Raw genomic sequence first — 16384 nt, 5'->3', positions numbered from 1 at the left:
GAGATTGTGGGTAGTTTTTTTCTCTATATTTTCCAATATGTCATGCCTTACTCTGTAACCCTGGAAGAAAACATTGTTAAAAGGGGGGAACCACACCTGAACTGCCCCTTAAGAAGTACGTTCTGCCCATAGGTTGCCGCGGGACTGCAAGCAAGAGAGCTGTTGGAGAGGTGACAGCCAGAGCTCCTCTGGCCGTGACAACAGAAAGGGAGAAGGTGAACACTATGAGAGAGTTCTAAGAAAGATCTTTGTACAGGACATTTGACGGTTTTGTCTTCTCTTCTCAGAATGTTAACCTTTTCTTTCTTCTAGAACTTTTCCTCAGAGACTATAAACTGAATGCTTGTGCCGCCAGTGTGATGGGGTTTGGAGATGAGGCTTTTGGGGAGTGACCAGGGTTAGATGCCACGAGGCCCTGGTCTGATGTGATGGGAGTGGTTCCCTTCTAAGAAGAGACACCGACCAGAGCATCTGCTCGTTGATGCCCCACCTCCGTGCACACTGAGGAAAGGCTGTGTGAGCCACAGTGAGAAGGCGGCTGTCTATAAGCCAGAAAGAGGGTCTGCGCCAGAAACCGACCATCTTGGCACCTGGATCTTGGACTTCCAGCCTCCAGAATGGTGAAAATATATAATTCTGTTGTTTAAGCCACCCAGTTTGCGGTATTTTGCTACAGCAGCCCAAGTAGGCTAATACAGAGACCCCCACCCAACCCTGCAACTCTCTCCACATAGTCCGGTGGGGCTGAGCCTGGCTCTGTCCACGGGTGAACTGGGCACAGAGTATCGCATCCTCCCACCCCCACGAGCAGGGATGGACAAGCGTGGGTCAAAGATGGCTCAAGGATGGACACCTGACCCAGGCCAAGTTCATCAGAGTCAATGCCACTCAGTCCCAGAATTCCTTTTGGAAGTCTTGTGGGAGGCAATTCTTTCTGCTGGGGTTACTACGAGGTTTGGACATACCTGGAGCTCCAGACCACCATCTTTCTGGGAGAATGCCTGCCTGAGAAAGGAGACAACACAGAGAAAGGCACTATTTGAACACCTGGACACAGCCTTGCCTGAATGAAGCCATCTACTCTGCACATTTCAGTTACATGAGCTAACGTTTATTTTTCTGTTGAGCTGGTTTGATTAGGTTTTCTGTCACTTGCAACCTAAAGAGTCTCACTCATACCCAAAGGCAAAACACACATAGTTGCTTTTGAAGTTGCTCCAGTAGCCACACCTCCTAGACTTGCCCTTGGTGTTCTGCAGACGGCTGTGAGCTGGCCCTCCTGCCCAACAAGTCAGGCTTCTTTGTGGGGCCTGGGGCAAATCATCACAGCTGCCCAAATTCACTCCCCAACACCTGCTACTTTTTCTTCTTCCTCTGTTCCTCCACTCCCCTTACGTTCTTCCCCCTCTTCTTCTCTGCAGAGCCTGTCTTCTCTCTTGAGGGAGACTTGCAGACAAGTTGAGTCTGAGTGTACAATCTAGAGCCAGACATCCAAGATATCATAAACATCAGACATCAAGTATTCCAGCTGCATGACCTGAGCAGATTTCTTAACCTCTCTGAGTCTCAGACTTTTTTCCCATAAATGGGGATAATAAATCCTATTCATGGCCAGGCACGGTGGCTCATGCCTGTAATCCCAGCACTTTGGGAGGCGGAGGCGGGTGGATCACTTGAGGTCAGGAGTTCAAAACCAGCCTGGCCAACACGGTGAAACCCCATCTCTACTAAAAATACAAAAATTAGCAGGTGTGGTGGCAGGCGCCTGTAATCCCAGCTACTCAGGAGGCTGAGGCACAAGAATCACTTGAACACGGGAGGAGGAGGTTGCAGTGAGCTGAGATGGCGCCTCTGCACTCCAGCCTGAGCGACAGAGTGAGACTTCATCTCAAAACTAGTAATTCCTATCCATGAGGAGTTTAAGTCACGCATGTGCCTGGCCCATAGAGAGTACTCATTAACACTGACTACTATTGCTAATCTGTACCTTCTCTCCCCAGTACACAGCCTAAGTCTACCACTGATGCTCTATAGCCATGGGTGACTTGGAGCACTAAAGAGGCTACCAGACCATGGCCTGCTCCTTGGAAGTTGCCATGAAGTCATCTGCAGACTCTGTTAGTCGATGACTTAATTCCTCAAACAGGGCCCACCCCAATGAAATGCCTGCCTGCTCAGCCCGTTTTAAAGAATATTTACCACCACTGGCAAGGTTCAAAGCAAGGACCAGTTAATGACTACCCCTAATGGGCCTTCAATCTAAGACAAGTTTCAGCTTGCTATGCAAGGAATGGAGCTTCCCTTAGGTGAGATTGCAGCAAACAGCCTCGCCTTGCAAGGAACAGTTTGGCTTAAGGAATAAGAAACTCATGGGAGCCACACTGTCTGTGTCCTGGGTCCCCAGGCTTGGCACTCTTACAGCAGAAATAATGCAGTCAATGCATGGACATTTGCTACAGGTCTCTAGTAAGTCCCATCATGGATTTAGCCTGTGAATTAATTGGAATAGCCCACCCTCAACCATCACTGGGAATGCTATCGGGTTGTGATATATATTATTGAAGCTTTTTCTATTCACAGAACACTCTTCAAAAATCCTGCTATTTGTGTAAAATGTTGAACACCACATGACACTGAGGTCCCATCCCAGCCCACGTCCTTGCATAACTAAAGATTCCCTTGAAACGGCAGGGGAGTTTGTTCAAGGCATTTGGAAGTCACAGAGTACAGGTTTGTGACTGGGGTATACAGGCCCTTGAGCTGGTCCTTCTGTAAGAAAAGGGATCTAAGTGGTGGAATTGGAGCACCTTGTCTGAATCTGACTTTTTTGTAAAGTGCACTGCATAGCATCATTATCTGTGCAATTGTCTCCTCTCTCTAGGGTGAACTGTAAGCTTCTTGAGGGCACGATGGGTCCTCTCTGAGGCCCCATATGCTTACCAGCTGAGTACTTTGGCGAACTTCTTTCATTTCCTCATCTGCTAATGGGCATCCTAATGGTTCCTGCTTCGTCAGCTGCTGAAGGGATTAGTGACCACTGCCTTCATCCAGCCTGTGTCCTGCAGGGTGTCTGAGTGCTTGACATGCGTGACCTCATTTAATCTGGGCAACACCCCAACGAGATGGGTACTCCTATTATCCCCATTTTACAAATGTGGAAACTGACAGAGAGAGAGCCTAAAGAACTTGCCCAAGGTCACAGATCTACCAAGTACTGCGGCCAGAAATGAAGCCAGGCAGTTGGTCACTGGAACCCAGCTTTCTGACCACCTGTCCCACTGTTCCCTGGTTCAATGTAGAGCAGATGTGGAGATGTCCCCCGGCCTCTGCACACAGCCGTCCATCAATGGTAGCCATCTGGCCATTATTTATGTCCTCCACAGTACTCAACACATATCACAGGTTGTCCAATAATTTAACATTTAGTGAATGGCTTAGCACCACTGTTCACCAAATCCTGATTGAGTTCCCACGAGGCACGAGACACTCGCTATTCTAGACACAGGGAAGGAAGCAGCAAAAGACTTACAAAGCCTCTGTCCCCCTGAAGCTGCCACTGCCGGCAGCACCCAGAGAGTCAGATATAACATCAGACACCACATCATGTCAGAAGGAGATAGGAAGAAACGTAAAGCAGCGCAAAGGGAAAGACATGGACAGGCGCTGAGAGGGGAAGAATTTAGTTTGTTTGAAATGTGTCATGTAAAATGGGAGGAGAGAGAAAAGCCCCAAAGGGAATATATTTGCAAGTTTGTCATACTTTGGCAAAATTAAATACCACCACATAGCAGTGAAAATTATACTAGGGTTTTGAAATGGCAACCAAAAGAGATGGCTGATGAGGTTGCACTGGGGGTTGGAGTGCTTATACCACATCCACTCACCCCGGCTGTCGGAGCCTAGGGCTCAACGTGATGACCAAGGCCAGGCCCCTGCAGGGACTCCCCACATCCTCCTCACCAGCAGCCTAGCTGACTCAGCAAGGGGCCTCTTGGATCTGTATTTTGCCTATTTTTGGGTGAGTGGTAAAAAGATCAGCATAGCCTAGAATATGAAATCATTTATCTGTGACCAGCACACAAGAACCCATAACCCCAAGATGGAATCTCAGCAGGGTGACAGTGGAGATGCTGGACCCCAGGAACGGCAGCCAGACAGCCAGACACAGTGAGAAGCTGACCCACACGGCTGTTCACAAGCATGTGACGATGGGGACAGCTTCCCTTGTTGTATATATTATGCAAAGGAGGGTGGGAGTTTCAGTGTTGCAGATACATGAATAAGAAGAAAAGGGAAGCAAGTCTCTTTGCAATTATCTCCGACACTGAGTCACAAGCCACACAAGTCCCTGGCCTCCTGGAGGCTGTGACCTGTGAGCTGAAGGCCTGGGCTGGTGGCCTCAGATGCTGCCTCCTGGCTTCTCTGTCTTCAAAGACTCCCAAGAGTTCAGTGGTGACTTCATTAGCGTCCAGCTCCAGTGCTCCCGGGGGATTCAGCTGTGCAGTGTCCAGCTTGAAGTTGGCTAAGGAAATCTGCATGGAGAGCCAGGACTGGGATTTAAAAGCAACAGAAACAGCAGTTTCTGACTCAGGACTTCCCCTTGGGCTGTAGATAATGTTAAGATGGTCGAGGATCTTACCAGGGGTCCCCTCCCCCGATTCAGGTATCTCACTCTCCCCTTCACAAGCTGATGGGTTGAAAAGACTCCCCAAGAGGGTAGGGGCCATCCCCACCACTTGCTGTCCCAGCGATTGAGGTCCTTTTGAGCTGGCACCAAGACTGCCTGCAGAAGTCGTAAGAGGAAATTGACAGAAACATAGCAAGAAAGCCCAGAGTGTTCAGAAATCATCAAAACACCCCCAAGGAAGTTGGATTTCATGTGCAACTAACAGGCCCGTCTTCGTACGCCCTGCCCTGAGGATGGAAGTGTCAGCTGCCATAGCTGAGTCCCTAAGAACGCGTCACGCTTGTCCTTTTGCCTCTAAAAGCTGAGCATGTGGCTCACTTGGCTGTCCCCAAAAGAAATCCTTCTTGACAAGAACATTCTAACTCTATTAGTGAGGCGTTTGAGCCAGGGGTTCTTGGCTCTTCCTTGCCTCGCTGGGCAGTGCACCAGGACCAGCCATGACACAGTGAGGCAGAGGGCTGAGGCCGGCGCTGGACTCTCCAGGAGCTGGTGGGGCTCCATGCAGCAGGATTTGTTGATGACATGAAAATGCTCCCCACCACCCCACAAAGGAAACATCAGGGCTCCTGTCCTAGGAGAACCGTCTCCCAAAGTAGATGAGTAAGTTCTGCAGTTTCTAAGCCTGGCCTGGATTTAAGTCCTGGCTCCACCACATTCTTGCTGCAGACCCTTGGGCAAGTTCCTTAACCTCTCTGAGCCTCAGTTTCCTGGTGTTTAAAATGGAGACAATAATAGTACCGACCTCATATGACCTTTATGAGGACTCGTGGGATAATGCCCATTGAACTCCAGCCAGAGCCTTTCCTGTTGTAAGTGCCTCTAACTGACCATTAGCCTTATTCAGTCACCCCGGGGAGGGGCTTCCATGTTCTAGCGACTGTGCAGCTGTCATTTATCAAGCTCTCAGCAGGACTAGCAACTGTGCAAAGTGCTTTATACACATTGTTACCTCATTTAATTCTTTGTTTTGTTTTGAGACACGGTCTCCCTCTGTTGCCCAGGCTAGAGTGCAGTGGTGCCCCAGCTCACCGCAGCCTTGACTTTCCAGGCTCAAGCAATCCTCCTCCCTCAGCCTCCAGAGTAGCTGGGACTACCAGCTCACACCACCATGCCTGGTTTATTTAGGGGGGAGTATTTTTGGTAGAGATGGGCAACCATGTTGCCCAGGCTGGTCTCAAACTCCCGGGCTCAAGCAATCCACCCACCTCGACTTCCCAAAGTGCTAAGATTACAGGCATGAGCCACCCAGTCTGGCTGCCTCCCTTAATTCTTACAAGGAATCATGACATAGGACTGTTATACATCAGTCAGAACGAATCTAACAGCAGATCACAGATCATGCATTAAGTGGATTGAACAACAAAGACAATGTAACTTCTCCCAGAATGTGATGTCCGGTGTCCATGCAGTCCCAGCCGAGACCAGTGTCCCCATAAACTCTTCAGGGACCCAGGCTCTTTCCATCTCTGTGCTCCCCCATCTATGCCTCCAACTGGAGCCCTCGTGGTAACAGGGTGCTGCTGCGGCTCCAGGTATCGCATGCAGTCTGAATGACGTGCTGGTGGAAGGTGTCTGCTCCTGGACGTCTGTTTCTTAGGGAGTGAGCTTTTCTCCAAAGCCCGTGGTACACAGGCCGTCAGGTCTCATCTGCTAGGATTGGGGCATATGCCTCGACTCGGCCCTACAGTTCACTAGAAAGAAATTAGCCAGAGCACTCATCTTCCATGGTGGGAGTTGGACTGACTTTGCAGGCGAAAAAAGAATGGGGAAAGGCAGCAGTGGGCTAGTTTTCCAAAATGCACACCCACATTTTACCAGTTGAAGCACAGAGATGAAGAGTATGCCCAGCATAACACTGCCGGCAGGTGGCAGCTGGAGTGACTCACAGCCAGAACACACAGCCTGACCACTATCTTCCTCACCTTTCCTACCTGGAGTATTTAAGAAATCCTTCTCTCCCTGAAAGTCATATTCCAACATTTTCGTTTTTGAGGTTTTGGTTTTCATCCATAGAAGAAATCCTTCCTTCCCCAAGAGTCATATTTTCCAACATGTTCTTTTTGAAGTTTTGGTTTTCATACACAGGTGTTTAATCCATCCTGAATTGAGTGTTGGGTATGATATACGGCTGGAATCAATTTTTTTAAGGTATGGAGAAATAGTTGTCCCAGCATTATTTTTTGAATGACCCATTCTTTTCCCTTGTCTTCAAGGCCACCTGAGTCATGGAGCAAGTTTCCATTCTGTTTCATTCATCTATTTCTCTATCACTATTTCAATATCGGCCTCTCTCAATAACTAGAGCTTTGTGAACAACTCGATGTCTGGCATGCCTTCCCTACATATTCTTCTTAGACAAATATTCTTTGGAATAATTGTCTAAATTATTCTTCGTCTGTATTTTTCCATATGAGTTTTGGAATCGGTTTGTTAAGTTTCACTAGGAATGCAACATCCTGGCTGGCCCAGGATGTGCCATGGTGTTTACAACTAATTGATCACAGCCGGTTACAGATTTATGTGTTCCTTCCCCACTCCCACTGCTTCACTTGACTGGACTTAAAAAGAGAAATGCAACATCCAAAAATAATTGTTGCAATTTCACTGAACTTCAGTAAATGTGAATACATTCTTATCTTTATAATATTGAGTCTTACATCCATGAATATAGACACATAGCTCCATGTATTCTGATCTTCTTTCATGTCCTTAACTAACATTTCATGATTCCTTTGATACAGGTGTCATCAATATTTTCTTAGCTATGTTCCAAAGACCCATATTGGCTTGAACAGGACCTTAACAACTGTGTGATCCAATGGTCCTACTTACAGGTGGGAGACCTAGACAGCAGTTAGCTCTCAGTAGAAGATTCCATCCAAGTGCACACAGGAATGGTGGTGAGTCACTGGGAGCTGTGGGCATGAGAGGCAGGGGTGGTGAGGGTGCAGAGGACCTCATAGACGAAGTCATCCCCAGGAATGAGCAACACCCATCAGGGCAGAGGATGGGAGGAGGCATTCGAGGTGAGGGTACAAGGGCCTGGCGTGGGAGATCACAGGCAATGGATGAAATGAAATAAAAGTGTGGCATTCTCAAATTCTAGGGAGGCAAAACTGAGTTGACAGTTAAAATCCAGGATCGTGAAAGGGGGTGAATGTAACCTTTGGCCAATACAGACAGACCTTTTTATCAAATTGATGGAAATGGACAGAGAAAAGATGTGAACAGAGTTTGAGCATGTAATCATAATGACAAACATTGTCATCACTACTGAAAGACAAAAACCAATAATAATAATAATATGAATAGCAATCATGATGGCTAATGTTTATGAGCACTTAATATGTGCTAGGCCCTGTTCTAAGCTTCTTGCATGTATGAACTCACTTAGTCCTCATAATAATCTTGAGGTGGGTACCTTACCATCAGCATCTTACAGATAGAGAAACTGAGACCCAAGAAGATGGAGAACATGCCCAAGGCTACCAGCTAGTAAGAGGCAGAACTCAGGTGTGAATCAGGCACACTAGCTGCAGATTCTATGCCATTAACCACCAGGAACCAAAGTGAGCTGTCTGTAACTGGGAATGGGAGTTAATCTCAGGGACTCTATTCATGACTGCTGGTCTCGTCTGCTGGGATTGGGGCATATGGGATTGAGGCCCAAACCAATCTTTTGAAAGACATGTCAAACTGACTCCCCATCAAACATGGTAGAAATAAAAGCAAGTGATCACTGGAAGCCCAGTGATTGTGGGACGGTCATCCCAGAGGTCTCCAGTCAGAGGTTTGGTGACTGCTTCCGTCTGCCTGCTATTTTCTTTCCAGAAGTTACCCTGTCTCAACAAGATGCTAATGAGTTAACTGAGGTCTGAATTGCTGACTTTTGGCTCTCCTTCCAGACACCTGTGACTTGTTTTGGCCAAGAAAATGTGCATGGAAGTGACAGGTGTCACTGTGTGACTTACCACACTCCCTTTCCCCTAATGCTGTGACTGCAAAAGTACAAATAGAAGTGGAGGCTGCCTCAGCCTGGGTGTCAGAGCTGACAGTGCTTCTTAAACTACTTGCTTGATAGAAGAGCTGGGACTAGCAGACAAACCCGAGTGACAGGAAACGTGCAGGGATGCAGAGTGGCATTGGGATAATCGAGTTCAAGGGGTTGCCCAGCTGCCAGCACCACCTCTACATGTAGGGCTAATAAAATTATTACAAAGCACGTGGATATGGTTTTCAAGGTAGTCACAAGAAAGCAGTATGGGTGATGAAAAGGACACTGCTACCTCCAAACAGAAGCTCAGGCAATGATTCCCACCTGTGCCACTAAATCAGGCAGCACTGAACTTTATTTAAAGACCGGTGGGCTGAGCACTTGCATAGGGCACACAGAGGGAAATTCACAGTCCTTACAAGACCATAACCAAACCTACCAGACCCATTGAACTCTGTTTTTATTCAGCAGCAAATCAGGAGTTCCAAAGACACCAGTAATGAGGGTTTCTACTTTGAGAACGCCCAAACTCTTTGAAGATGAGTCAAGGAAAGTGGGAAACAAAGTCATAGACATACAAAGTTCCTTGTGGACCCCATTACATGAAGCTCACACCTCTTTTGCTTCTCCTGATTACAAAACAACCTTTACCTTATAAAATAATTTAAATATTTCAGAAATATGTAATGCAGAAGGCGAAATCCCCAAAATCTAACCTACTAATGTGGTATGTGACACAACCGCCTTTTTCAGCCAAAGTCCCCTCAGGCAATACAGTGGTTTTGTTACCAGCTGTAGAGTTTTCCATTGCAGACACAGAGAATTGATTGAGTCAATTTTGTACTGTATTGGCGAATAACTGTTTGCAATTTTTTTGCTTTTCCAAATAGTGAGGCATGAACAATATTGTGCCAACTTTGATGGACCTCAAACACTTCAGAAGAGATGTTTGGTGCCACCAGAGTCCTCAGAAATGATGGTTTCTCCCACTGATGGAGCACTTAATGCATGTCTTTACATAGTTGATGCATTTAGCCCTCAACCCTATGAGTTAGGAATGGTCATTATTCCCATTCCACAGATGAGAAAACTGAGGCTCAGAAAGGCTGAGAAACATGCTCTGGGGCACAGAGCCAGTAAGTGGTGGGGCTGAGACCCGAACCCAGGCATCTGTGGAGGAATCCCCTGCACTCTTCTATGTGATTGTTGCAGCAATTCAGAGAAAAGGCAAGGAGTCAGTGGAGAGTGACAGATAGAACCCAGGGAGAGGTTAGGGACAAGCCTGGACAGAAGTACAAGCATTCACAGGAGGAAAACATTAAAGCTCGCCTTCTTTTCTGGGCTGGAAAAACAGAATGCAATAAACTATTAGGCAACAAGGCAATGGCTTGCATTATGTCCCCATCAAGGAGCTTCATACAGTCACAGCAGAGGAAAGCGGAGCCTGCTGACTTGCTGAGGGGCCCTGGGCACAGTGACAATGGAAATTAATGCCTCTTTTGCAATGCTCTGGACGTACAGGTCAGCAAAAAGGTAGGACAGCCTTGTGGTTAGTGTTTCAGCCTCCAGATCTGGAAGACCAGGGCCTCAGGTTTTCCTGGAGACTAGCAGCACCCTGGAAAGTGTCATCACCTCCAGATTCCTCCCCTGTTCAATGGGGATTCCAACAATGCTTGTGACCATAAGAAGGTGCATGTGCCTCCCTTGGCACTGTGCCTGGCACCCAAGAACTAGAGATACTTTTATTATTTTCTGCCACTGGTGCTCTGCCCTCTGAAAATGCTCACCAGGCCCTGTCTCCACTTCTGTGCTTGGACATAGCGACCCTGCCCTCTTGGTCATAAGCGACTGGTTGCAGGGCACCTCAGAGGTGGGTCAAGAGGTTGGCTCTGCCCACTCACTTGCTGTGTGACCTTGGGCAACTGTCTCAACCCCTCTGAGCCTCAGTTTCCTTATATGGAAAATGGGGGTCATATAGACCTACATCCCCCACAGGATTGAGACAAGGATCAAATGAGTAAATGCACGAACAGCTCTTAGCATGGCAGCTGGCACGTGGTCAGCAGCCTTCGATATTAACTGTTTATAATGCTCTTGATTCATTTGACTAACACTTATTTGAGTGCATATTGAATGCTGCCAGGCAGTGTTCTAAATATTGCAGGCAAACCAGTGAACAAAACCAAAGTCCTGCCCTCAGGAAGACCTTATTCTAGGGGGAAGCGAGGGAACAACAGCTAAATATCCATACTGTCAGGTGGGGAGCAGCGTAGGAAAGGCATTAAAGCAGGGTGGGACTGCTTATTTAGGGTGACTAAGAAAGGAGGTGACACTGAGCTAGTCACTCATGTTTTTGGCTCTCCTCCCAGACATCTGTGACTTGCTTTGGCCAACAAAGTGTGCATGGAAGTGACAGGTGTCACTGTGACTTGCCACACTCCCTTTCCTCTGACACTGTGACCGTGAAAGTGGAGACGGAGTCTGCATCAGCCTGGGTCTCAGATCCCCCTAGAATGAGGTTGGAGGTGCTGTGTGTGTGAGAGATAAACATTTGGTGTGTCGGGGCATGGAGGGCTTGGGTTGTTTGCCGCTGCAGCAAAACAGAGCCTGATACAAGTCCTGTGTTTTAAGGGAGCATTTGAGCAGAAACCTAATGGAAGTGAGGGGCAAGCCACAGGGCTGGGGTGGGGAGGGCGTCACAGGCAGTGGGAACAGCAGGTGCGCAGGCCCTGAGACACAAGCATACTTGGTGTCCTTGAGGACCAGCGAAGAGGCCCATATGGCTGGAGCTCAAGCAGAGGAGATGTCATGAGAGAATCATACATGTGCCGGGGAGAAGGGGACTCTGATAAAATCCTTAGGCTATTGCAAGGTCGATTGTAATGATTATTGGTGTTTGGGGAGGGGAATCTCCAAGCCAATCAGTCCCTCTCCTCCCAGACCTGTTTCCAGTACTGCATTTTATTTATATGTGTATATATTTTTGTTTTGTTTTGTTTTGTTTTTGAGATGGAGTCTCGCTCTGTCGCCCAGGCTGGAGTGCAATGGTGCGATCTCCGCTCACTGCAAGCTCTGCCCTGGGTTCACGCCATTCTCCTGCCTAAGCCTCCCGAGTAGCTGGGACTACAGGCACCCGCCACCACGCCTAGCTAATTTTTTGTATTTTTAGTAGAGATAGGGTTTTACCGTGTTAGCCAGGATGGTCTCGATCTCCTGACCTCGTGATCCGCCCACCTTGGACTCCCAAAGACAAAAACTGCATTTCCAAAAGAGCAAGGGGAAAATGTAAGAGTCAGTGCGCACCCCCACCACCCCTACAGGCTGGGGCATCCTGGGCAATCCCCCAGCCCCAGTGGCCCCACGGCTCCAGGGTGCCTCATCCTTGCTGGTTGGGGAACCCAGATGGCTTCACGCTTGGCTGCAGGCCTCGTTTGTTTGGGGCTCAGACAGACTTTCTGAGCCGCGTCTGTTTACAAAGGCGACTGTTGCATGTGCCTCCCAGGACTGCTCCGTTCATCCAAGCATCTGTTCAGCTGATTTTCTCTATTTATTTCTCCAGTAAACAACCAGGTCAAAGGCAGGGCTCTGTCATATTTCCACAAGTCCTGCTGCCTGTGCCAAGACCTAATAGGATACAGAGATAGGGGGGTGACCTGAACGCAACAGAGCGCAATGCTCTGGAATCTCCAAGCCGTATCTGAGTGCAGGCACCCACGGCACCTGGAGGTGTGGACCAAGCTGGCCACTCTCAGGGGCATCTGCTGCTTTGACCACCAGCATCTGCTTCCTCTCTTGCTGCAGGTGGCACCCGAGTGACCCCATAAAGGACCACTCTTCACTTTCACAGTCCAGGGGGTTTCAGGGTGGGCCTGGAGCCCTCTGCCCTGCTTGCCTCCTGGAAGAAGTGCATGGCCCAGGCCCAGCCATTAAATGTATTCTCCCCACGGCTGCCCACCTTTTGTGACTGGCTTCACAGTGACCTTGTGACCCAGCTGGGCTAAGGCGTGTCATCTCTAAGACTTTTAAGACAGCCATTGAGAGAAAGGTGGGGGTCTCTCTGCCTGGATCACTGGGATGGCAGGGTGAAGGCCAGAGTTGCTGGTGACCATCCTGGCCACCATGTGGGGAGCCCACCTGAAAACGCAGACACACAGAAGAGAGCGAAGGGCAGAGGCGGAAGGACACAGATTTCTGAAAGTAATGCTTGAGTTCCTGGATCTAGCTCACCCTGAAGTCCCTGGATTTGGAGGATAAGTACTTTCTGCTGGTTTCCTGTCCCCTGCAATCAACAGGGCCTGACTGACTCACATACACACATCACTTGATAGATGGATAAACGTAAGGAAGTGGGCTGCGGTGGTGGAACAAAAACTGGGCAGGATGGAACCTGCGAGAAGGCGAGTGTGTGGCAGAGGGCCAGGCGGTCTGAGAGTCACACATTTCTGGCAGCTTCCCGCCTCCCTCGGCATAAAAGCCAAAGTCCTCACCACGGCAATCAGTCCCTCCCAAGCCTCATCTCCTCCTTCTGCCCCTTGTGTCCCCTGTCCCAGCCACACAACTTCTATATTTGTTTTCTATGCTGTGTAACAAATTGCCCCAGATTTAGCAGCTTAAAACAACACCTGTTTAGAAGCTCATGGTTCTGTAGGTCAGAAGTCTAGTGCAGTGCGTCCGGGTTCTCTGCTCAGGCTGAAATCACGTGTTGCCAGCTATGTTCTTACCAGGAGCTTGGGTTCTCTTCTGAGCTCATTTCTCTAACTGCAGGATCCAGGTCCTTGTGGTCCCCATTTCCTTGGTGGCTTTCAGCTGGGGGCAGCTCTCAGCGCCTGGAAAGGCCACCTGCATTACTTGTCTCGTGGATTCCTCTATCTTCAGCCAGCAAGGGTCCCTGGAATCCTTTTCCTGCTTCCAAACCCTCTGACTTCTCCTGCGCCAGCCAGAGAGGATCCGCTGCTCTTAAAGGGCCCCTCTGATTAGATGAGGCCCATTAGGATCATCTTCATATCCTAAGATCAACCGACTTGGGACTTTCATTTCAACTTCAAATCCTTCGCAGCAGTCCCTGGATTCCTGTTTGGTTGGATAACCAGAGAATGAGAATCCAGAGCCAGCTCTAGAGTTCTGCCTACCAAGGCTGCCTTGGTATTCCTCAAACTCCCCAATCATGCCACCATGCAAACTTTGCGTGTGCTGTTCTCTCTGCCAAAAAAGCTCTTCCTGCAGCTGGCCACGTGGCTCACACTCTCACTACGTCCCTTCCTGTATGAATGTCCAGTTCTCTGTCCAAATGTCTCTTCCTTGAGAAGCCTCCCTTGACCTCCTCAGACAAACATCACCCTGCAGCCCCTTTTCCTGCTTGATTTTTCTCCCAGAGCTTATGTAATGTTGCATATCTATTTGCTGTCTCCCCACACTGGACCAGAAGTCCTGGGAATAGGGACTTTATTTTGTTCACAGAGCCTGGCACAAATAAGTATTTGCTGATGGAAAGAGTGAATGTAGTTCTTCAATTTCTTGGCAGTCTCAGTAGTCACTCTGGGGTCTTTTTCATGTTTATTCGTCAGCCCAGGCCCCAAGGAGGCAGAGTAAAGCTCAGGTGGAGAGCCTAGGCATTGGAACCAGACTGCCTGGCTTCATGTTTCATGGGCCAGCCCTTTACTTCTCAAAGTCTGTTTCTTCCTCTGCAAAATGGGTATCATATGGCCGGGCACGGTGGCTCATGCCTGTAATTCCAGCACTTTGGGAGGCCAAGGTGGGTGGATCACAAGGTCAGGAGTTCGAGACCAGCCTGGTCAACATGGTGAAACCCTGTCTCTACTAAAATACAAAAATTAGCTGGGCGTGGTGGCGAGCACCTGTTGTCCCAGCTACTCAGGAGGCTGAGGCAGGAGAATCGCTTGAACCCAGGAGGCGGAGGTTGCAGTGAGCTGAGATCGTGCCATTGCACTCCAGCCTGGGCAATAGAATGAGACTCTGTCTCAAAAAAAAGAATCATATTAGTATGAACCTCACAAGGTGTCTGCAAGTGCTAAATAACATAATCCAGATAAAGTATCTGGCATCCAAATCAAAACTATAAGGTGGCATTGTGTCACACCCACCAAATGGGCAAAAAGAAAGAAATTATCAGGGCTCAGCAAAAATGGTGTGGTGAAAACTCTTCCACTGGGAGTGTGCGTTGGTTCAACTGCCTTAGAGATTCAGTTGGCCAACTCCAATGGAGGTGAAGATGTGCGTATCCTATGTCCTGCCCAGGAGACAAGCACAGGATTCTTTATCACAGCATTGCTGGCAATTGCATCTACCAATCCATATACTGCTTACATGAAGAAGATCTCACAATGCACACTCACAGATGCCACTAGCAACAATACGGCTTCAACCAGTTGACTACTAGGACTAGAGCAAGCACTTTACATAAGTAATCCCATTTCATCTTTATTCCCATTTTACAGGTGAGAAAATGGAGGCTCAGAGAAGGATAAATCACTTTCTCAAGATCGAACAGTTGGGAAGAGGCAAAGTTCTCACTGGCATCTAGGAGTACAGGGGGAACATGGCGGGAGAGGAACGAGAAGAGGGGGAAATGGCAGAGCAAACAAAATGCCAACATCCACAAACCTCAGAGTGCTCTCCTCTGTAAAAAGCTCAACACTGAGCTCACCATGTGACCCAGCAATTCCACACCTAGGTGTCTACCCAGGAGAAATAAAAACATGTATCCACACTGCAACTTGTACATGAATGTTCATAGCAGCTTTATTTATAATAACCAAAAACTGGAACCAACCCATGTCCAGCAACTGATGAACGCATGAACTAAATGTGGTCTCTCCCTGCAGTGGAATAACATTTGACCATGAACGAGGAATGAAACACAGATCCATGCTACATGGCAGCATCTTGAAAACACTACACTCAGTGAAAGAAGTCAATCACAAAAGGCCACATACTGTATGACTCCATTTATGTGACATGTCCAGAACAGACACATTCATAGACAGAAAGTAGATGAGTGGTTTCCAGGGGCTGGGGGAAGGGAGAATGAGGTGAGACTACTAATAAGTACAGAGTTTCTTTCCGAGGAGACAAAATGTTCCAAAATTAGATTGTGAGGACGACTGCACAACTTTTTCAATATACCAAAAACCATTGAATTGTATACTTTAAAAGAATGAATTTTATGATCTGTGAATTAGATCTCAATAAAGATGATTTTAAAATGTTTTCTGAGGGTCTGGGTACAGTGGTTCATGCCTGTAATCCCAGCACTTTGGGAGGGCGAGGCAGGTGGATCACCTGAGGCCAGAAGTTTAAGACCAGCCTGGCCAACATGGTGAAACCCTGTCTCTACTAAAAATACAAAATTAGCTAGGTGTGGTTGTGCACGTCTGTAATCCCAGCTGTTCAGGAGGCTGAGGTACAAGAATTGCTTGAACCCCGGAGGTGGAGGTTGCAGTGAGACGAGATCACACCACTGTACTCCAGCCTGGGGGACAGAGCGACACTCCATCTCAATAAATAAATAAATAATAAAATGTTTTCTGAGGATCTCTGGTTTTCGGAGTGTTCAGACAATTGGTGGGGGTGGGGGACGTGTCATGAAAATATAAGTTTAGTGAATGCAACCTAAGCAAGTCCAGCAACAGTTTTGTTACAGGTCTTCTCAGAGACTTCAATTTGTGTTTATAACCAGTGATACT

General features: G+C 48.1%; 1 long non-coding RNA gene across 1 annotated transcript; it reads left to right on the top strand.

The window, feature by feature from the left end:
• The first annotated feature begins 298 nt into the window (after window positions 1-298).
• LOC139358806 (uncharacterized) lies at window positions 299-15267 on the top strand. Its single transcript, XR_011614303.1, has 3 exons — window positions 299-620; window positions 7429-7587; window positions 15137-15267. It is a non-coding gene; the product is annotated as an uncharacterized lncRNA (long non-coding RNA).
• Window positions 15268-16384: the final 1117 nt, after the last annotated feature.

This window comes from Macaca nemestrina, chromosome 15, assembly GCF_043159975.1.
Source record: "Macaca nemestrina isolate mMacNem1 chromosome 15, mMacNem.hap1, whole genome shotgun sequence".
Classification (NCBI taxonomy): domain Eukaryota; kingdom Metazoa; phylum Chordata; class Mammalia; order Primates; family Cercopithecidae; genus Macaca; species Macaca nemestrina.
The sequence above is the reverse complement of the archived record's forward strand: the minus strand, read 5'-3'. Positions and strand labels throughout refer to the sequence as shown.